This window comes from Muntiacus reevesi, chromosome 4 (genome assembly GCF_963930625.1).
Source record: "Muntiacus reevesi chromosome 4, mMunRee1.1, whole genome shotgun sequence".
NCBI classification, from domain to species: Eukaryota; Metazoa; Chordata; class Mammalia; order Artiodactyla; family Cervidae; genus Muntiacus; species Muntiacus reevesi.
Genome location: NC_089252.1, coordinates 65,722,010 through 65,743,921, shown reverse-complemented (window position 1 = coordinate 65,743,921; position 21,912 = coordinate 65,722,010). Strand labels below are relative to the sequence as shown.

Here is a 21,912-nt window from a genome sequence, read left to right as displayed (position 1 = left end):
CAGCTCACAAATGTGCTTTGTAAAAAAAAAAAAATTGTCGAAGAGCAAATGAATAATGATGAGTGCTAATTGTTGGGCTCCCTTGACCCCAGGTTCACTTGTCTAGAGAGGCCACAAGAAGATGATAAATCAGTACAGGCCAGGAGCCTGGAGTCAGTGTCCAGGTAGTTACGGGCTAATAAATTCCTGGTCCTGGTATGGAACCAGGAGCCACACACCTGACCGTGCTAGGCTGGCAGGCAGGAATGAGGAGTCTTCGTTATGGCATGTGTCAGGGTAACGTCAGCTAGCATGGTGCTCTGATACTTCTGGAGCAAGAAGACTGGGAGAGAGTGAGTCCTCTAAGTTTAGTAGGGGAGTGAGTGTTAGAGGGGCTTGTGTCAGAGAAGAATCCATTTCGATCTTGACTAATAGGGACCTAGAATGTAGTGGCTAACACCATTATTCAAGATTTTATTTTCTCACCTAAAGAGAAGTCCTAATGTGGGCAATTGAGGATGGATGTAGTAGCTCCATGAACAGACTCAGGCTTCTAGAAATCCACTCTCTTCTTATGGTGTGATCCCTCTTTTTGCATTTTATTTATTATTTAAACTTAAAAAATTGAAGTATAGTTGATTTACAAGATTGTGTTGGTTTCTAGTGCACAACAAAGTGATTCAGTTGTATGTACATATATATTATTTTTCAGATTATTTTTCATTATAATTTATTACAAGGCATTCAGTATAGTTCCCTGTGCTATACAGTAGGTTCTTGTTGTTTATCTATTTTATGTGTATTAGTGTGTATAGGTTAATCCCAAACTAATTTATCCCTCCCCCGCCTTTCCCATTTGGTGACCATGAATTTATTTTCTATGTCTGTGAGTCTCTTTTAGTTTTGTAGCTAAGTTCATTTGTATATATTTTTAAAGACTCTTCTTATAACTTATAGGAGTTTTGTCTTTCTCTTTCTGATTTACCTCACTTAGTATGATCATCTCAACGTCCATCCCTGTTGCTGCAAATGGCATGATTTCATTATTACTTATAGTATATAAATAGTATAATGTGATCCTCATAATGTGATACTCTGAATAGTATAATGTGATCCTTTTCTTCATAACCACTCAAGGTAGCTGCCAAGGCACCAGCCATTATGTCTGTATCTCAGGCAGGAGAGGGTATTCACCAGCTGAATGATCCCCCTTTAAAGACTTTCTCAGAAAATACTTTCTAGAGACTTCTGCTTGCATCTCATTGCTTAATGGAGGGGGCTAAAACTGCCTTTCTACCTGAGCATATTGTCACCCCAAACAGAATTGGGTCCTATTAGTAGGGAAGGATGGGGGCAATTTGCTGTCTCTTCCACAGATTCTTATGCTCTGACATGCCAATATCATGATGCACAGTCCTCAGAGGGAAATGCGATGTTTGGAAATAATATAACACCACTGGCTGAGTCTGAATTTGGAGGACAGATCATCCTGGTTTCAGATTATACGATTCATACCATTGGTACATTTATACCAATGAATGGCACTTAAATAAAATGAAATGCAGCATACCCAGACTCACAAAGTGGAGAAAATGAGAGTTATCATTTCTAATTCTGATTTAAAGAACCCTATAATTCATTGATTCATCCAACCAGTTATCTACGTTATTAATGTATATTAATTTATTTTGGGGAGAGATTCACTTTCCTTCCTGCCCGCCCCCCCCCCCCCAGTTTTACTGAGATACAATTGCCATATAACATTATGAAAGTTTAATATGTACAGTGTACTGCTTTAATGCACATGTATATTGAGAAATGATCACCTTACCTATTACTTTTTGGTGTGTTGAGAACACTTAAGATCTACTTTCTAAAATTATGGTACGCCTCAGGAATTTGTGTATCACCCTTGCGCAGGGGCTGTGCTGTCTTCTCCACGTTGTTCTAGCTTTAGTACGTGTGGTACTGAAACAAACACTTTCTAATGTTCCTTGGGAATCTATCATGTACCAGGTATCATGTTAGTTTCTGAGGAAGCTTGGTGGGCTCACATTCTAATGAGGGAAGGGGGCCAAGGGGAGAGGCAGGTAAATGATTAGTTATAGCAAAAGTCAAACATTTCATGACATACTGTTGGTAAAACCACACACCACCTATTGTTGGTGAGAACTGAAACTAGGGGAGGACATTTGTCAAGAGTTATCAAAATTGTGGGGCTTCCCTGGTGGCTCAATGGTAAAGAATCTGCCTGACAATGCAGGAGACTTAGGTTTGCTTCCTGGATAGGGAAGATCCCCTGGAGAGGAGAATGGCAACCCATTCCAGAATTCTTGCCTGGAGAATCCCACAGACCGAGGATCCTGGAGGACTACAGTTCATGGAGTGGCAAAGAATTGGACACAACTGAGTGACCGAACAAGAACAATCAAACTTGCAAATGCACACACCTGTGGGCCCGCTGATTCCACTTCAGGGAGTCTCTCTGAAGGAAGTCATGGTAGGAAATACCATAAGCAGGAGATTATTTATTGTAGCATCATTTATAAAACAAAAGATTGGAGGCAATCATAATGTCCCTAGATTATGGCCCCTCCATGTAAGGAAATGCCACAGAACTCTCTACAAGAATGAAGCTTGAAACAAAAAAAAATCTCCAGAATAAAGTATAAATGCAGACCAGTGAAAAGATTTGTGTGAAAAGGAGGGAAGAAAATGACATGCTTAAGTGTATAGACATAGAATATCTCCGGAAGGACACTGAAAGAGTTGTTGTTAGTTGCCTCTATGGAGGAGAACTAGGTGTCTCTAGGGTTAGGGTTTTATATTCTTTTACCTTTCAAATGACCAATTGTGTGAACATATTACTTTTCAAAAAAGAAAGTTTAAAGTTTTAAAGAAGAACTAGTTACACTGAATGAGCAAACTATAAACGGATGTAGGTATAGTATAAAGTGCTATTGGGGTGCTAAGTAGATTTGTGTGTTCTAATTATCAGTTCAGTCAGCCAGCACCTCATAGGGAGAGTTGGTGTCAGAATAGGTAGCATTCATTTACGTGTCTATTTTGGCTGCACGGGGTCTCCGTTGGTGCGTGCGGGCTTTCTGCGGCCACAGTGAGTGAGGGCTCCTCTCTAGTCCCCACGCTCCGGCTTCTCGTTGCTGTGGCTTCCTTTGTTGCAGAGCGCAGGCTCTAGAGCATGTGGCCTTCAGTAGTTACCCCGAGGCATGTAGGATCTTCCCAGAGCAGGGCTCCAACCTGTGTCCTCTCCCTTGACAGGCGGATTCTTAACCACTGGATCACCAGGGCGCTCCAGAATAGGTAACTTTTAATATCCTTTGAATCTTGTGCTTCTGTGACAATTAGAGGTGACATCAGAAGATGCCTGAATTCCTTTCAAATGCCAGAAGTGTGTGATTCAATGGTTTTAAGAAATCAAAGGAGCAGAGGTTTGCATCTATGTGAGAGGAGGAGGGACAGCTTTAATAATTAAATGCTAGGAGCGCTCCCAGGAACCATCCCGTCAACAGGGAAAGACAGTTAATTTATGCAGGTCTTCTTCGCTGCTGAGGGAGGCAGTCTGCTTCCTCTGCTGCTGGGCGTGGCGCTGCCTGCTTGCTGCTCAGGTACAGCTCTGCATCTTTAAATCAAACCCCGGCGAGTAAATTTAGTACCAGAAGTGGGAGGTTTCTGAATAATTAAAGATTTTCCCTTTGTTTTCTTGATCTATACATTTTTCTGAGCACACCAGCTATTTTGTTAGCCTCCCGCTGCGGGAAAGATGCAACTTTGTGACTTTGGCAATTGTCGAGGAGGTTTAAGAAAAAAAAAAAAAAAGCTTAGCCAAGATTTATTAGGTGATTTATCTCAGTTCTTAATAAACCAGGGAAGAAATGTTAGGAGCCAAGGAGAGGCACTGGGAAAAACAAGCCAAGGCCAGAGACAAAAATAACAGAGAAGAAAGATGCTTGCCTGCAGCAAAACAGGATGCTAGGGTGACCGCCAGCCCAGACTCTTGTGGGAGGCTGGGTCTCCACCAACAGAAGCTCCCCAACTGTCTGGGAAGTCTCCCCTCTTGCACAGACCAGACTTGGGACAGACCCCGTGGATGCGCAAAGCACTCGCTGACCTAATTCACCAGAGTTCAGCTGCAGCGGGGCTTCTGGGTACCACGGTCTCTTCTGGTCTCTTGCACAGTTTTGTGACCTCCATGTGGTCAGATTTGCTAGGGTTCTCATCCCAATCTGAAAGTCGGAGCTTATACACAAGTCACCCTTCACACCTTTCCATTTTAATCCCTCAGCCTTCCTAGAAGTCCCATTCACTGCCAGACCCCTGGGCTGCCTCCTGGGCGAGCAGGAATCAGGCGTGTCTGCTGTACATTTGAGATGATTTCCAGTGAAGGATTCCATGTCTCCTCAGTCAGGTGGAAAGACCTCAGGTTCCCAAGTTCAGACGCTGTCGAGAGGGGCATTTCCTGGAGAGGCCTAGTGGTCCAGCTGCCCGTGCACCCCACTTTCCCCTCTGCTCCTGAATTTCAGAGGAACAGTGAATCTGCTTCTTACCAGACTAGGTCTTCCACACAAAACTAAACTAACCTCAGCCCCTTGCCTTGAACATTTTTTATCATGAAAAAAAAAATATATGTATATATAACAAAATTAACCATTTTAACCACTTTTAAATATATAATCCATTAAGTGCCTTGACATAATTGCACAACCATCACCACCATCCAGAACTTTTCATCTTCCAAACCAAAGCTCTGTATCCATAAAGCAGTTAACTCCCCACCCCCACCCCTAGCCCTTGGAAACCACATTCTACTTTCTGCCCCTATGAACTTGGCTCCCCTGAGTACCTCTTATAAGCAGGGCCGTACAGATAATCCTTTCAGAACTGGCTCATGTCACTTTTCAAGGTTCATCCATGCTGTCCTGGCTCCTACCCATCTTTTGTTCCTGTCGCCTTCCCCACAGGCTCTGTTCTATCTCCTCCCTCACCACTTCCTCACTCCCCTGTGTCCTAGTTCCTGTTCTCTCTTGGGCCCCTCTTCTGATCCTTAAACTGGTCACAGAATCGGGCCTCCATCTTCCACCAGGCACTTCACCTACAGCAGGGCCCCGGATCACAGTCTGTAAAAGTGGCACCTTTGCTGCAGAGAAAAGGGAGCGCTCTTACACTGCTGGTGGGAATGCGAGTTGGTACAGTCTCTATGTGTGACATGGAGGTTCCTCAGAAAACTAATAGTTTGCAGGTTCCTCAGAAATAGTATGTAAATTCCTCAGAAAATGAAAAGTAGAACTGCCATATGCTCCAGTGATCTCACCGTGGGGCATATATCTGGAGAAAACTATGATTTGAAATGACACACACACCCTTCATGATCAAAGCAGCAGTACTTAACAATAGCCGAGACAAGGAAGCAAACTAAATGTCCATTAGCAGGTGAATGGATAAAGAAGATGTGGTGTGTGTATATACTGTAAAATATGACTCAGCCATCAAGAGAGAATAAACTCATGCCATTTGCAGAAATATGAATGGACCTAGAGATTATCTTACTAAGTGAAGTAAGTCAGACGGAGAGAGAGACAAATGTCACATGATATCACTCATAGGTGGAATCTAATTTAAAAAAATGATGCAAATGAATATATTTGTGAAAAAGAAATAGACTCACAGGTATAGAAAGCAAACTTATGGTTATCAAAGAGGAAAGACAGGGGTGCATAAATTAGGTATTTAGGGATTCAATAGATATGCATACTATATATAAAACAGGTAACCAACAGGGTACTTATTGCATAGCACAGGAAACTATATTCAGTATTTTGTAATAACTTATAATGGAAAGAATCTGAAAAAGAATGTGTGTGTGTCTGTGTGTGTACATATATATGTGTGTATATATATATGTGTGTGTATATAATTGAGTCAGTTTGCTATTTACCTGAAACTAACACAATAGTGTAAGCCAACTATACTTCAATAAAAACATAAATAAATGAGATAAAAGTGATGTTTTTGCAAGCATTTATTTTAAGGTCACATCCTGATAGGAGGTATGATAAGATTATCAAGAAAGAATCAAGGAAGCAATAAAAGAAAGCGGCCAGGGGATGAGAGGATGTGTTCACAGTCTGGCCCGTGACTTCAATGAAGCCAGGTGCCCCTGGAAACCGCCACTGTCTACAGTCTTTTGAGGGGGAGGGGAAGGAGAGTGAGGGCGGGGGCAGCCCCTCTCCCCAGGCTTCCTTGCCCAGCTTTGGAGGGTTGTCCTGGGTCCCACATCACGGAACAGCAGAACCAGCGGAGTGCGGTGGTGGGGGCTCTACAGGTATCGGCGCCTTTCCTGACATCTTTACATGAAGACAGTGCGAGGACTGAGACAGCGGCTGAAGCTGGCTGGAAGGAATGCATTGTAAAACCCCATTAAAAATAGTACCTCTTTAATCTCTTAATTTCCTTCCTGTCGGTCAGGTGAGGGCTGGTGAATCTGGAAACCCGTTGGTGAAAACCCCACAGCTTGTTAATCAGGTGAGCTGGCTGGGAGATAACTATTAACCCAGGCCCACTCTGCTGCGGCGTGACCCAGTTTTAATGGGAGAGTCGGACTCTGATTTTTCTGTTACTGTACTTAAGGTGACTGACTGTTATTTCTAAGAAAAGCAAACTGCCAGCAGCCTCCATGTGGGGTTTCTCTGGCAGGGCCGCTGCAGCTTTCGCTCAGCCCTTTCGTCAGGTCATTCGTGATGGGCCAGATTGGACACGGACAGACAGATAAATTCTTTCCTACTTAATTCAGCGAATGGCCTCGTGTTGGCTGTTGTTTTTTATTGGAACGCTCGGTGTTAGCTACTGAGCATGAGGTACTGTGACTGTAACTGAAAGGGCTGAGTTCTGTGCCAGTGTTACTGGGCTCCCGTGTTCTGTGGTCTTTTGGTGGGGTGAGTGGGAGGCTAGTTTCCCCTTCACTGACCTCCCAGAGGAAGGATGCACAAGAGCAGACTCCAGGGTGGCCTGGGAAGGTGAGGAAATCCAGGTAGATAGTCACTCAGTTGTGTCCAACTCTTTGCGACCCTGTGGACTGTACCTGCCAGGCTCCTCTGTCCATGGAATTCTCCAGGCAAGAATACTGGAGTGGGTTGCCACCAGCGAGATGGTATTGGGCTTTGGTATCTGACTAAACCTCTGCTGCCTGGCACATTCTGAAAACAGCCTCGAGAAAGGGAGGTAGGGGACTTCCCTGGTGGGCCAGTGGTTCAGACTTTGCCTTCCAATGCAGGGGGCGCTGATTCGATCCCCGGTTGGGGAGCTAAGGCCTCACATGCCTACCAGCCAAAAAACTGAAATATAAAGCAAAAGCAATACTGTAACAAGCCTGATAAAGACTTTAAAAATGGTTCACATTAAAAAAAAAATCTACAGAAAGGGAGGTAGAAAAAAGAACCTGACGGAAGTTGGTGAATTCTAGGGCGTCCTGTGAGGCTGTCTAATCCATCTGTACCTTGCTCCCTGCTTGACCCGCTTCACCACTCTGCCTCTGGAAAAGGGATCTTCCCTCTGCTTGGGAGTCTCTTTCTAAAAAAAGGTCCTTGTAATCTGGAAATGTTCCCTTTTGCCTTGCGTGTTTCCCTTGATGCTGTGTGCAAGGCCTACTGCTTATTGCTTCTGTATGAGGCAGAGAAAAGCCAGTTGTCACCCTCAGGGATTCTCAGCCACCATCAACCTAGGAAATGAACACACTTGTGTTTCCCTTTCTTCACGTCTTCTCCAAGCTGATCAAAAAGTCAGTTTCTTTATTGAAGGCTGGCACTCTTTGCCCACATCTGTCTATGGGATCTAATTGGTTAAATGCACAGGCTTTGTGTTTGCGAAACCTCCCAGAGGAGGGCATGCTGTGTAAGTAATCTTTTAATTCAGGTATATGGAGAGAGGTTGTTGTGAAGATATTGGGGTGGGACAGGATAGGGGTCCGAGTGTATGGGGAGTGAAGTGCTAAAGAGTGCAGGGTCTAAAGCTGGACTGCCTGGTGGGAACTCCAGTTCTGCCACATGTGGGCTGAGTCTGGTTCTTTTCTATGAGATAGGATTGTAACAGAACCTCCTTTATGGAGCTTTGTAATTGAATTACAGATTATACCATGTAAATGGCTTACACAGCACCTGGATATGGGCCACTTAATTTCGGTTATCACCATGATCATTGTCATCGTCATCATTATCATCACTGTCATGATCATGATTGCTCATTTGCTAGACGGTGAGCTGCTTGAGGGCAGGGACTAGATTTACCTGTGCATAGGAGGACTCAACAAGTGTTTGCTGAATGAGTGAACAAAGGTTACTTAGCGTCAGTCTTGGGTTTCCTTGGTGGCTCAGATGGTCTAGAATCTGCCTGCAAGGAGATTTGATCCCTGGGTCAGAAAAATCCCCTAGAGAAGGAAATGGCAACCCACTCCAGTATTCTTGCCTGGAGAATTTCGTGGACAGAGGAGCCTGGCAGGCTACAGCCCATGGGGTTGCAAAGAGTCGGACATGACTGAGTGACTAACACATTCTCATTTTTCAGTGTCAATCTTTCTTTTCAAATTATTCCTTTAAAAAAAGTTTGTATATGTTTATTTCTTTTTAAGTTAAAAAAATTGAAGTGTGGTTGATTTACAATGTTCAGGTGTATAGCAAAGTGATTCAGTTATATGCATATGTTACATTATATTATATTAATATTCTTTTTCAGATTTTTTTACTGAAAGGTTTTTCTTTTCTTTACTATAGATTATTCTTTTCTACTTAAGTTATTACAAGATATTGAATATAATTTCCTGTACTATACAGTAGGTCCTTGTTGTTTTATCTATTTTATATATAGTAGTATATACCTGCTAATCCCCAGCTTATTTTTTAAGGACTGGTTCTTAAGGCTTCCTTTTGTTTTGTTTTTTCCTTTCAGTCTCAAAGACAATATAATAGTAAGTGTTATTTTGAGAAGAAAGGAAGACACAAATACTCACCCTCAATGTCACCAAATTCTCATGCTTCTCAGTTTTTTTTTTTTTTTTTTCCCTATTTATATCTGGTCCTTCTTATAGTAGATTATTATTCAAGAGCATGTCCCCGCTCACCCCTACTTCCACAGGGAGAAGTATGCTTTCCTCCACAGGTGATGTTGGACTTGGCCCTGTGACTTACTTTGGTCTCATGTGGTGTAAAGTGTACTTTCTTATCCCCTTATTTTGCTAAGTCATGTGATTTACTTTGCTTTTGTTTTGGCTGTGCCATGTGAGATCTTAGTCCCCTAACTAGAGACCAAACTCCTGCTCCCTCCAGTGGCAGCGTGGAGTCTTAACCACTGGACTTCCAGAGAAGTCCCTGATTTGCTTTGACAATGGGATGTGATGATGTGAGCAGAGGCTTACGGTATCCTTGTGCCGCTAGACTTGCCCTCTTGACCACTGTCATTGCCATGGAAAAAGCCCCTTCAGCCTGGACCCCAGGACAGACTTGTGTGGAGCAGACCTGAGTTCAACCTACTTCAGGGGCAAAAACCCAGCTAGACCACAGCAAAGTCACCCAGGCAAGCCCAGTCTGAAAACACAGATCTGAACATGTCTGTAACTAGCAGACATATGAGGAATAAGTACTTGTTGTTTGTTATGCAGCAATAACTGACTGATACACTTATACAATGTGAATGTAATTTGTACATAGGCACAACCAGAACTGTATTTTGCTTTAATTCATTATGTATTATATGATAGCTGGGTTTCTCTATGTTGTCATGAAGTTTTGATAGTTTTCAACCAGTAACAGAATGCTTGATCAGATTTATTTAGAAAATAATAACATAGCAATATTTGTTTGCATCTTGGGGACTTTGTGTGTCAGGCACAGTGTCTTATGTACATTTAGTCCTTTCAGCAATCCTGGGAGGTGAATCTGATTCACCATTCCATCATCTCAGAGCTAGAGGTACCACTGGAGTGTGAACACTGGAGCAGGCTGTCTGGGTTCAAGTCCTGGTTCTGCCACTTAAGAGCTGTGTGACCTTGGGAAAATGACTTAAAAAAATCACTTAAAAATCACTTAAAATCACTTTCCTCACCTGTAAGGATGATCATAATAATAGGATCTACCTTATAGAGTTGCAGCTGTGAACTTATAATGAGTTAGTATACCTAAATGTTTAGACTAGTGTCCGGCCTATAGGACTGATGTTAGGTATCATAGGAGTTGAGGAAACTGAATTTCAGGAAGGGTAATAAATTATAGTAAATCAACTATGATACCTTGCTAGGATACTTTAATGATTCCCACATATTGAGAAAGTATTTGGATTTTCAGGGTTTTTGTTTTTTTTCCTCTGGAAATCATAAAATCAAGATGCACAGGAAAATAAGCTGCCTTGGCAAATGTTGATGGTGAACGGTTCGACACTGCCCAAGGTTGCATGGACTCTTGGTTAACAGATGTTGGGTATTAAGGTTCCACTGTCAAGTCCAAACTTAGGCAGAGACAGAAGCGCTTCAGGGAGTCTAATACTTGACTCAGAGTCACAAGGTAAGAGGGAGGGGTAGAACAACTTGGGTTTCATGACTCCAACCCCAGGGGTTTTTCATGGCGCCACGCTGTTTCTCTAGAAACAATAATTGTTCATTTGAAGACAGAGGGAATGATCCATTGAAGATTAATTTTGCTGTTTAGCAGGGCGACCCACTTAAAGCCTAGCTTGGATTTTATTTTTTTACCACAAGACACATTGACTGTTTCCCTGGCTTATGTTTGGCTTAGAGAATAAAAGGTGAGGAAGGGAAATTATTCCTCCTCCATCACGACTAAAATGTCCTCTTTCTCCCATGGCCTCTTGGTGGGGAGTCTGGTCTCCCTTTCGATGTTACTATCTCCTATTGTTTTGAAAGCAGAAAGCCAGCAATGCTATCTAGGGTCAACATGGTGAAGCTACCTGGGGGGCTCACTGTTTTGAGGGTCTGAATCATTCCATCACTGCCCCAGTGTCCTACTGACCAGAAAGGGGGATAAAGGAGCTCTTTAATATATACAGTGTTGAAAAGGGAGGTGACGATGCCAGGTGTGTGGCTGTGGATCCACATAAGAAGAAAATGGAATAAACAGTGGTTCTGCTTGGCAAGACCTGGGTTCCTGAACCCGTTTCTGACCTGGTTCCCCTGGTTGAAGGCCCAGTAGAAATAGCTCTTGTAGGAGGGACAGGACCAGGAGCATCGGGCCCTGGATACTAAGTGAGAGGCACCTGGAGCTGGCCTTGCAGTACAAAGAGTGGAGATATCTTCCCTCTAGCACAGTGGCTGCCATGCTCAGAGCTGGACCGTGCCTGGAGCTGGCATCACCACCAATGACCCAGAAACCTCGTTGGCCCTGGAGCACCAAAAGGCCATGAACGGAGCAAAGACAGCAGCGGTGCTAGAAGGCAGGGTAGATCCAGGGGTCTCCTCGTCGATGGGGAAGTCAGGCTGACTCTTTTCTCCTGAGAGTTGTGATTTTGAGGTTTGCATTTTGTGTAATAGCTCCTGGGGAGGCAGGTTCCCCAGTGGGAAGATAACTGCTATCACTTCCAATATGGCAGCAGTGGGGGAGGAAACAGGAAGGGGGTCAAGAGCCTGGGCCTCTTCTGAATCGACCCGAGGATGTAAGGGAGAGGGAGCATCTTTGCACAAGAGTGTCATCAAGCTCCCCAAAGCAGGTAGTCATAGCTCCTAGGAGTTAACAGAACATTAGCAATGTCCTCATTTTTCAGAAGGAAAAAAAAAAAATCTAGCTTGCCTTCTTCTGATCGACCCACAGTATTTCCTCAACAGCCCCAGGAAAGCAACGGCCTGAGCAAAGGAGATGAAATTTTTAAGTGTGAATTGCTTTTATATTCAGATGAAAACTACTAAACCCGGTTCGTGTTGCAAAATATAACCAAACATACAGAATATTTAATGACATGGAAAGATGTTCCCCACATAGGGCCTCATGAAAAAGCAAGTTCATTACTGGATTTTCAGTGTGATCTCCTTTCGCAGCACTAGATAGATAGATCTCTGCCGAGGGAAAAGTCAGAAAGATGTATTCCAACATGCTCCCTGTGCTTCTTCTTTGGTGCAATAATGGGTGCTTTTTATTTCTCCATTCTGCTTGTCTGCACTGTTTGAATATTTTTATGATAAATAGGTATTGCTTTTGTAGTAAGAAACAAGTGCAACATAGGTTTTTATTTTTAAAAACTGAGAGCAAATCTAAACAACAACAAGAAGCCCTGCCGCCTTTGTGTTCAGGATGGCGGAGTTCTTTCATCTTTTGGGGGTGTGGATGTCAGGGCTGGAGGACAATGACTCAAAGGCGGTGGAAACGCAGCCTGCGGAACAAGTTTCAAACAGGAAAGCACTTGTGGGTGACCCCTGAGGTCAGCTGCAGAGCTTACTGCAGATTCCACAAAGAGAGAAAGAGGATCCAAAAAGGCATGGGGTGGGGTCGGTTGGGCAGGCGTGTCCCAGTTTGAACAAAACAGCTTTGATGTGGGTCCCAGTGGGCTGGCACAGGAAAGAGGGGGCCTGCTTTCTCCCCCAGCCATTAGGGAGTCATAAATGTCCATCTCCAAAGGGAAGATCCATCAGCTTTGCATCAACCAAAAAGGAAAGATTTACAGGTAATTTTCCCCTCCCAGTACAGAAGTATGATTAAGCATGTGCTTGGAAGGTTTTTGTTTTTCTCTTTCTCACACTGTAAATAGAGATGCTCTGTTTTTCCCCCATTCCTGGTGATGTTTATGAGGTTTATAGACATAGACTGATGCTTGGTGCTTACAATGTGCTTTCCTTACGTCCATCAGGAGAGTGAGGCATATGGACTCTGCCATTCCCCACTCTTGGGATGATGGGGAGCAGCTGAGGTGCAGGGTTCTGGGGTGTGCTGGAGATCTATCTGCTGGCCCTGAATTCCCACAGAGCACATAGTATGTCCTTCTAGGCCCAGGCAACACGACCTCAGGGAGGTGTGGATCATGGGGGTGGGGGAGGGAGGAAATGCACTTAGCTCCACATTGTGGATCAGTTATCTAAAGGAATACCTTGGGAGGTGATGGGGTTCATTTTAAGGCCAAACCTCTTGAAAGGCCTTTCATTAAGCAGTGGAGCGCCAAGACCTTGACCTGGAGTCAAGCATTTGTTGGTTCAGATCCACACTCTGCTGTAGACTGGTTGTGTGATCTTAGAAAGTGTAAGAACTTTCCTGGAGACTTTTAAAAAAAATTGATCTACAATAGATTTATAGTGTTGTGTTAGTTGTGAAATCTCAGAAATGTATCTCGGGGGAATCCAGTTGTTTGTGTCTCAGCAGACCAAGAGGCAAAGTGATAGATAAGAAGTGATTTATTAGCATAGGATGCTTGTGAGGCTTACAAGTAGGTGGGCAAAGCAGTGCCTTGCCAAGAACTTAGTGGGCTACACTTTTACAATCAAAGGAAAAATGGGGAGGGGGAGAAGACACCTTCTTCCTCCTTCTTGAGTAGGTGTCACGTTTCCGTCATCAACTCCTCCTCCATGTCAGGTGGGGAAATTTTCTTCCCCTATGTGGTCAAGTTGGGATTGTTGTGGCACGATGGAAACAACCAAAAGGGCAGTCATGTATGGTAAATCATGTATGGTAAATCATCTCAGGTTTTAGCATAATGTCACTTTTGCCTGTATTTTTGTCTTTAGTGTGCGCAGAGGAGCATGTCCTAGGAATCAGTAACTTACTGACATCAGTGGGCAGGATGTACCGTTGTTCTGGGGGCATGTCTCATGCTTCCATTGCATGGTTTCGTTGCTAAGTAAGCCTGCTTGGTTTTGTGGGTAAGCAAACTTGCTTTGAGTGATATTTAACTTAGAGGGCTCTCCCATACTTTTTTCTCTACTTACAATCCCCTAGTGAAATTAGCTATTTAATCACCTACTTTGTGTCTTTACTCTGTTCCTATCAGTTTCAAGCGTTCAGGTGGAGAGCAATGTAATACACACACACACACACACATGTGTGTGTATACATATATGCATATATACTCTTTTTCAGATTCTTTTCCATTCTAGGTTATTACAAGATCTTGAATATAGTTCCCTGTGACTACACAGTAGGTCCTTGTCATTTATCTATTTTATATATAGTTAGTGTGTATCTGCCGATCCCTAACTCCTAATTTATCTTCCCCTACCCTTTCCCCTTTGATAACCATATGCTTTTTTTCTAAGTCTGTGAATCTCTCTCTGTTTTGTAAATAAGTTCATCTGTATCATTTTTTTAGATTCCATTCTATAAATGATGTCATATGATATTTGTCTTTCTTCACCTGACTTACTTCGCTTACTTCAGTATGATAATCTCTAGGTCCATCCTTGTTACTACAAATGGCATCATTTCATTCCTTTTTGTGGCCGAGTAATATTCCATTTTGTAAATGTACCACAGCTTCTTTATCCATTCATCTACCGAAGACTTACCTTTTGACATCTGTGCGCCGGGGACGGCAACCCTCTTGCATTGGAGGTGGTACAGAGTGTGCAAACGAGAAGTCCTGTCAGTGCTTCAGCTGAGTGCTGCTGGTGACTCCAGCATCCCAGAGTGAGGTGCTAGCAAGGCCACCTGAGCAGGACTCGCAAGGAGGTACAAACCCCGCCTGAGCACCTACTCCCCAGAGAGCACTTAGGTGTCTGTGCACCTCCCTCAGAACCTCATGGGTGAAAACATACAGGTCGGAGGCCATTATATATATATATATATTTTAATACTGTTTGCTAATGTGAAGGGCAGAAAATGAAATCTTGTCATTTGAGTTGCATTAGCAAGTTTGATTATTATAAAATGTAACATTTATTAGCATGTTTATTGACCATTTGTATTTCTCCCTTGGCTCTTGACCTCTTCATGGTCTCCAATTTTTCCATTAGCCTCTCTCAGACCTGTTAAATTTAACTGTGTTTTAATGTGCCCCAATCTTCAAAAGAAGAGACACAGCTCCGAATAGCACTGACTTCCAGCTCAGTAGAAAAGCAACCCGGGGAGCCCCACACTTCCCCTTCCCACAGGGAAATCAGAGCCTGTGTTCATTCCTCTCCCTCTAGACTCTTTTCAGGTTTAACAAAACAACAGGAGGTAGAAGAAATCAACAGTCAGGACAGAAAGTGCTGAAGAAAAAAGGCAAAACCTGTAATGGAAAAATATCCCTTGTACCCACAGATCTTCAAGAAAGGAAAATGAGCTGCGTGGAGGATGGGCCCGTCTTGTTGCCATGTGGCTCCAGGAGCAGAAAGGGATGGATTCCCGTCATTCTGCAGACAGGGTGGGACCCCAGAGACAATTGCTTCCGCCTTTTAAGTGTAAGCTATTTGTACCCCCTCTCCCCCAGCAAGGAATCAAGGGGTTTCCCTAGTGGCTCAGATGGTAAAGAATCTGCCTGCAATGCAGGAGACCTGGGTTCGATCCCTGGGTTGGGAAGATCCCCTGGAGAAGGAAACAACCCACTCCAGTATTCTTGCCTGGAGACTCACCATGGACAGAGGAGCCTGGAGGGCTACAGTCCACGGGGCCGCAGAGTCAGACACGACTGAGTGCATAAGCCCACACATAGCACAAGGCATCAAGAAACGAGTCCAGCATGGTCAGCCGCATTCTCAGGCCCTGACTCAGCGTTTTTAGGGAAAGGTCTTAAATTGTTTTGTCATCAAAGCAAACTCAATTCTGTCTCTCAACAGAGGATAGAAGAGCTGTGTGGCTACAGAGTTTTACAAAGGAGACCTAGGGTTTGAAGAATCCTGTAAAACAAAATGTCTATTCCTCTCACCATTTCTCACCTTCAGAGAATTTCTGAGGCTTATGTAATGGAAGGTCAAGGGAACAAAAACTAACTCACTGTCTTCCCTTGATTCGGTCAATATGATATGAGGGGTGGGTAGGAGAAGCCACACTGTTGTTCTTAATTTACCTTTTGTCCCACAAAGTCTTTGAAATTCCCAAAGTTTTCAAAATTCTCCCAACCTAACATAAATGATCACTTTGTAGAACCCTAGTGAAGTGAAAGTGAAGTGCAAGTGTTAGTCATGCAGTCATGTCCAGCTCTTTGCGATCCCATGGGTTATAGTCTGCCCGGCTCCTCTGTCCATGGAATTCTCCAGGCATGACCACTAGTACTCTCCAATAAATTAAGACTGCAAGAAAGAAACCAGAATCCTTGGCATTTTGTTCATTGGCTATTTTAGAAGCCTTTTGGAGCCTGTTTCCATGAGCTCTGGTTCCAGAAAATAATTAGCAGCAAATGGAAGTACTGCAGGAAAACCTGGGGAACGCTGGGCAATGTCCATGGACCATTAACGAGGAATAGCTTCTTGGAAAATGGAGCCAGCGTCTTGTACCAGGTACATTTTTCTGCTTGACTTCTGGTTGGGTGCTTGGAAGAGATAAAATTAAAATTTGGTTTTCCTAGAGAAGGAGAGCTCCCATCACATAAGGAAGAAGAAATAGGATATTTCTGTGATCTTCTCTCTGCAGTCATGCCTGTCCAGCTGCTCCCCAAGCCACACTGTGTTGGGTCAAACAGTTTAGTGAATGCCTATGTTGATTGTGACTGCCATAACAAACATCATAGACTGGGTGGCTTAAACAATAGGAATTTATTTTCTCACTATTATGGAGGCTGGAAGTCCAAGGTCAGAGTGCCAGCATGGTTGGGTTCCCACGAGAGCCCCCCTTCTGGTTGGATAGCCATCTTCTCCCTGTGCCCCCATTTGGAAGAGAGAGGTCAAGGGGAGTGAAGGAGGGAGGGAGGGAGAGAGAGAGACAGAGAGAGGGAGGGAGGAAGAGAAGGAGGGAGGGAGAGAGAGATATACAGAAACAGAGTGAGAGAGAGAAGGGGGTGGGAGAGAGAGAGAGGGAGAGGGAGAGTGGGGAGGGGAGGGAGAGAAAGAGAGAGGGAGGGAGGGAGGGCTTCATGTGTCTCTTCTCATAAGGGCACTAATCCCATCATGAGGCACCACCCTCATGACCTCATTTAACCTAATTACCTCCCTAAGGCCCCACCTCCAAATACTAACACACTGGGGGGTTAGGGCTTCAGCATGAATTCAACATGAAATTTTTTCGGGGGTGGGACACAATTTCACAGTCCACAGCAGTGAAGTTGATGAAAACAGCGTTGAAATCCTGATGTATCAATCGTTCTCCTCTGGGGACCTTGCCCCTCCTCCTGTCCTGTTTCTATGCCCACCATGTCTTGACTCCCCATATGCAGGGTATGCCCTCAGGGAGAAATACTCTTCTGTACTTTGCCAGCTGAGACAAGAAGCTGCAACGGTGGTGTATCTTCTCATAAAAAAAGTGATGTTGGCTCTGATTTTGTAAGTTGTTAGTATTTCGTTAGCATGCTTCATGGCCTACCATGGTTCTGTGCCTTGAACCAAGCCAATCTCTCTGGTGAACAAGATGCCCAGGTCCTCCAGCTCATCTTAGGAACCATTGGACCAGAAAAGAACAATTTTTTTTCCTTGGCAAATGGTCAAGTAATACATATTAAAAATTTTGTGTGCGTGTGTACATGCTAAGTCATTTCAGTCATGTCTGACTCTCTGCAATCTTATGGACTGTAGCCTACCAGGCTCCTCTGTCCGTGGGATTCTCCAGGCAAGAATACTGGAATGGGTTTCCATGCACTCCTTCAGGGGATCTTGCCAACCCAGGGATCGAACACATGTCTTTTGAGTCTCTGGCATTGGCAGGTGGGTTCTTTACCACTAGTACCACCTGGGAAGCCAAAAGGTTTTGTGGATCGTAACTAATCAATTCTGCCATCACACCATGATAGCAGCCATAGACAATATGTAAATGATTATAGTATGGCTGCTTTCCAGTAAAACATTATTTAAAAAAAAAAATAGCAGGCTGTGGGACCATCTGGCCCAAGGTTCCTAGTCTCCAACCTTGACTCCCTCTTACCCTCTGTCCTGCTCCCTCTCTGCTCCCTCCACTGAACTGTTAAGTATTTTTGGATTGCCTTCATCTCTATTCTCATGACTAGTGTCTTTGTCTCTGCCTTTAGATCTTACACCTCTTCTGGTGGTAGTGGTTTGGATGGCCCCTTATCTGAGTGAACCCATGATGGGATGTGAGCTGGCCCCTAGTCTGTGTGAGACAAAGCCCAGTCAGATAGAACAAGGCAATGACTGCATGGTTTTCTCTCTGTTATGAACTATTTCAGGAACTTGGATGCCCTTTTCAGTGCATTCCATCCCTGGAAAGAATCTGGAGTCCATAGATCAATGGCCATCAGTCTAATCCTGGTTGCCAGGCACCTGGCACCTGTAGCTATGGTAATCTGCCAGATATCTCAATTTAGATCTTGATTGTAAGAATCTCTGGGAGAGGAAGAAGATGACAGGTTTCTAACAAGCTAATTGACTCACTGAGCAAGATTCACCATGGTGGCTGGACACCCCAGTCTCACAAAGGCAGAGAGCCTTGCTCCACATGTCAGCCGAGCTCCTGAGAGGTCTGTTGAGTGATGAGCAGTCTGACAGGTGTTACTTCTCCTATAAGGAACTTCACTCCTGGAGCTCCGTTCATCACTACTTCTAAGGTCCTAGGCACCATGGTCCTTTGTACCTGGATGGCTCCCCCTGTTCCCACCTCTGCCCTCCATGGCCACCATATTTCTTCTCAATCAAGCAGAGAATGTGATCCTTTGAAATCAAAATGGAGCTTGATCTTTGCTCAAGATCCTGAGGCAGTTCCCCAGAGTAAAAGCCAAAGTCTTGAAAAATACCTTATAAAGCCCAGATGATCTGACAGCCTTTTCAACTCATTCCTCTTTTTTGATTTTTAAATTTTACTTTATTTTTATTGGAGTATAGTTGATTTGCAATATTGTGTTAGTTTCAGTTATACAGCAAAGTGATTCAGGTGAGATTTTTTCCATTATAGATTATTATAAGATATTGAGTATAGTTCCCTGTGCTGTACAGTAGGCTACCTATTTTATATATAGTAGTGTGTATATGTTAATCCCACGTTCCTAATTTATTCCCCCACCTTTTCCCTTTGTGTGTTAATCACTTATCTGTGTCCGACTCTTTGAGACCCAAGGACTATAGACCGCCAGGCTCTTCTGTCCATGGGATTCTGGAGTGGGTAACCATTCCCTTCTACAGGGGATCTGCCTGACCCAGAGATCAAACCTCGGTCTCCTGCATTGCTGGCAGATTCTTTACCACTGAGCCATCAGGAGGCTCTCCTTCCCCCTGTGGTAATCATGAATTTGTTTTCTAAGTCTGTGAATCTCTTTCTGTTTTGTAAATAAGTTCATTTGTATCATACTTTTAGAGTCCACATATAAGTGATAGCATATGGTATTTGTCTTTCTCTGTCTGACTGACTTTGCTCAGTGTGGTCACTCTGGGTCCATCCATGTTGCTGCAGATCCACCCACTCCTCTTGCAGCTTCATCACTCTCCTCGCTGCTGGCTCCTCAGCGGCCACACTCTGCTCCGTTAGTCAAACTCATCAATCAAGTTTTTTCCACCCTCTGCAGGATTTGTCCTTTGCTACTTTCAGGTCTCTGTTCAAATACCAGCTCATCAGTGAAGCCTTCCCAACTCCTTTACTTAAAATAACACCCTCCCCCTACTACTCTGTCACTCTCTGAGTCGCTCATCCCGATGTATTTTTCTCCAGTGCACTTGTACTAACATACTATGTATTTCCTTAGTTATCCATGTATTATCTCGCTTGTCCACTAGAATGTAAAACTCCAGGAGGGCAAGGAAGTAATCTACTTGATTTAACATTTTATGTCCAGGACCTAGAACATTTAATTTAAGATTAAATTAGAACATTAAATTTAAAATTTTATCTCCATGACCTGTTATTTGATACATAACAAGTCCATATACACATATATATATGTGTGTATGTCTGTGTATATATATCTACATATATTTATAATATATATAGGGTTGGACGGAAAGTTCATTTGAGGATTTCCATATTATCTTACAGACAAACCTGAAAGAACTTTTTGGCCAACCCAATGTGTGTGTGTGTGTGTGTGTGTGCGCGCGCGCGCGCACGTGTGCGTGTGCGTGTGCATGTGTGTCTGTATTTCAGTGAATGAGTGGGTGAATTCATGACTGATCAAAGTAACCTCTGGATTTTCTCTATGTCCCATAAGTTTTTCTCTTAATAAATGGTTCACATGCTTGGATGCATCCTTTTTTAGGTAGACAGAAAGTCATTGGGACCATATAAAACTATAGGATCATTAGTTCTGGTCAGAGGCAGAATAAATGACTTCCTACCCAAACAGGATCTAGTTTTTATTTTTATTTTTTTCAGGATCTTGTTTTGTTTGGAGACTGTAAATCCTGGAGTAAGGTTCTTTCATATAATTGTGTTTGTTTTCTTTTTACACTGCACTATATTTTACGTTAATTCTTTGCTCACAGACATGAATAAAATACTTATTAAACAGCAATAGGGAGTGAGCTGGGTTAACCTTCCCCAAAGTATGCTTCATGGAACATTAAATCTGGAGAGCACGCTCTGTATCTGGGTACACTGCGCGCATTGCACCCAGCCCAGTTTCTTTCAAAATGTCGACCATTCATGAAATTCTGTGCAAGCTCAACTTCTTGGGTGGTCACTTCACACCTCCAAGTGCACATGGGTTAGTCAAAGCATACACCAGGTTTCATGATGAGTGGGATGCTCTGAACATTAAGACAAACTTCAAGACCAAAGGTGTGGATGAGGTCACCATTCTCAACATCCTGACCAACCACAGCAATGAACAGAGATAGGATGGCACCTTCACCTACCAGAGAAGGACCAAGAAGGACCTTGCATCAACACTGAAATCAGCCTTGTCTCTGCCACCTGGAGGCAGTGATTTTGGGCCTATTGAAAACACCTGCTCGGTATGATGCTTCTGAGCCGAAAGCATCCATGAAGCGACTGGGGGTTGATGAGGACTCTCTCACTGAGATCATCTGCTCAAGCACCAACCAGGAGCTGCAGGAAATCAACAGAGTCTACGAGGAAATGTACAGGACCGGTCTGGAGTGAGACATCCTTTCCAACACATCTGGCGACTTCCACAAGCTGATGGTTGCCCTCACAAAGGGTTGAAGAGCAGAAAATGGCTCTGCTGTTGATTATGAACTGCTTGACCAAGACACCTGCTATCTCCATGATGCTGGTGTGAAGAGGAAAGGAACTCACGTTCCCAAGTGTATTGGCATCATGATTGAGTGGAGCGTGTGTCACTTCCTGAAAGTATTTGAAAGGTACCAGAGCCACAGCCCGATGGCATGCTGGAGAGCATCAAGAAGGAGGTCAAAGGTGACCTGGAAGATGTTTTCCTGAACCTGGTCCAGTGCATTCGGAACAAGCCCCTGTATTTTGCTGACAGACTGTACGTCCCCGTGAATGGCAAGGGCGCTTGTGCTAAGGTCCTGATTAGAATCCCCCGCAGTGACATGGACATGTTGAAAATAAGGTCTGATTTCAAGTCAAGCTCGGCAAGTCTCTGTACTACTGCATTCAGCAAGACACCAAGGGTGACTACCAGAAAGTACTGCTGTACCCGCGAGGAGGTGACTGAACCCCACAATATCCGAGCATCCAGGGTGGCTGCTCCGTGCTCCAGCTAACAGTTCTACACTGTCAGCTTGGGCTGACCGCCCCCCTGCCCATCCTTGGGAGGACGACATTCGCGCTGCCCACCCCACCCACTCTTTTGTTAGTTTAGATGCCTACACATCACCTGGCTTGCCCATCTAGTCCCTCTTTGTAGCCAAAGAAATGAACATTCCAAAGATTTGGAAGTGAAATCTATGATGTGAAACACTTTTGTCTCTTGAGTACTGTGCTGTAAACAGATGAATAAACTGAA

At 43.9% G+C, this 21,912-nt stretch overlaps 1 non-coding gene and 1 pseudogene across 1 annotated transcript; one reads left to right on the top strand and one right to left on the bottom strand.

Annotated features, from left to right (window-relative positions):
* Positions 1-1,854: 1,854 nt before the first annotated feature.
* LOC136168068 (U6 spliceosomal RNA) lies at positions 1,855-1,960 on the bottom strand. The gene has a single exon (XR_010663225.1). It is a non-coding gene; the product is annotated as a U6 spliceosomal RNA (small nuclear RNA).
* Positions 1,961-20,611: 18,651 nt separating this feature from the next.
* Positions 20,612-21,621, top strand: LOC136167722 (annexin A2 pseudogene; annotated as a pseudogene).
* The last annotated feature ends 291 nt before the right edge of the window (positions 21,622-21,912 follow it).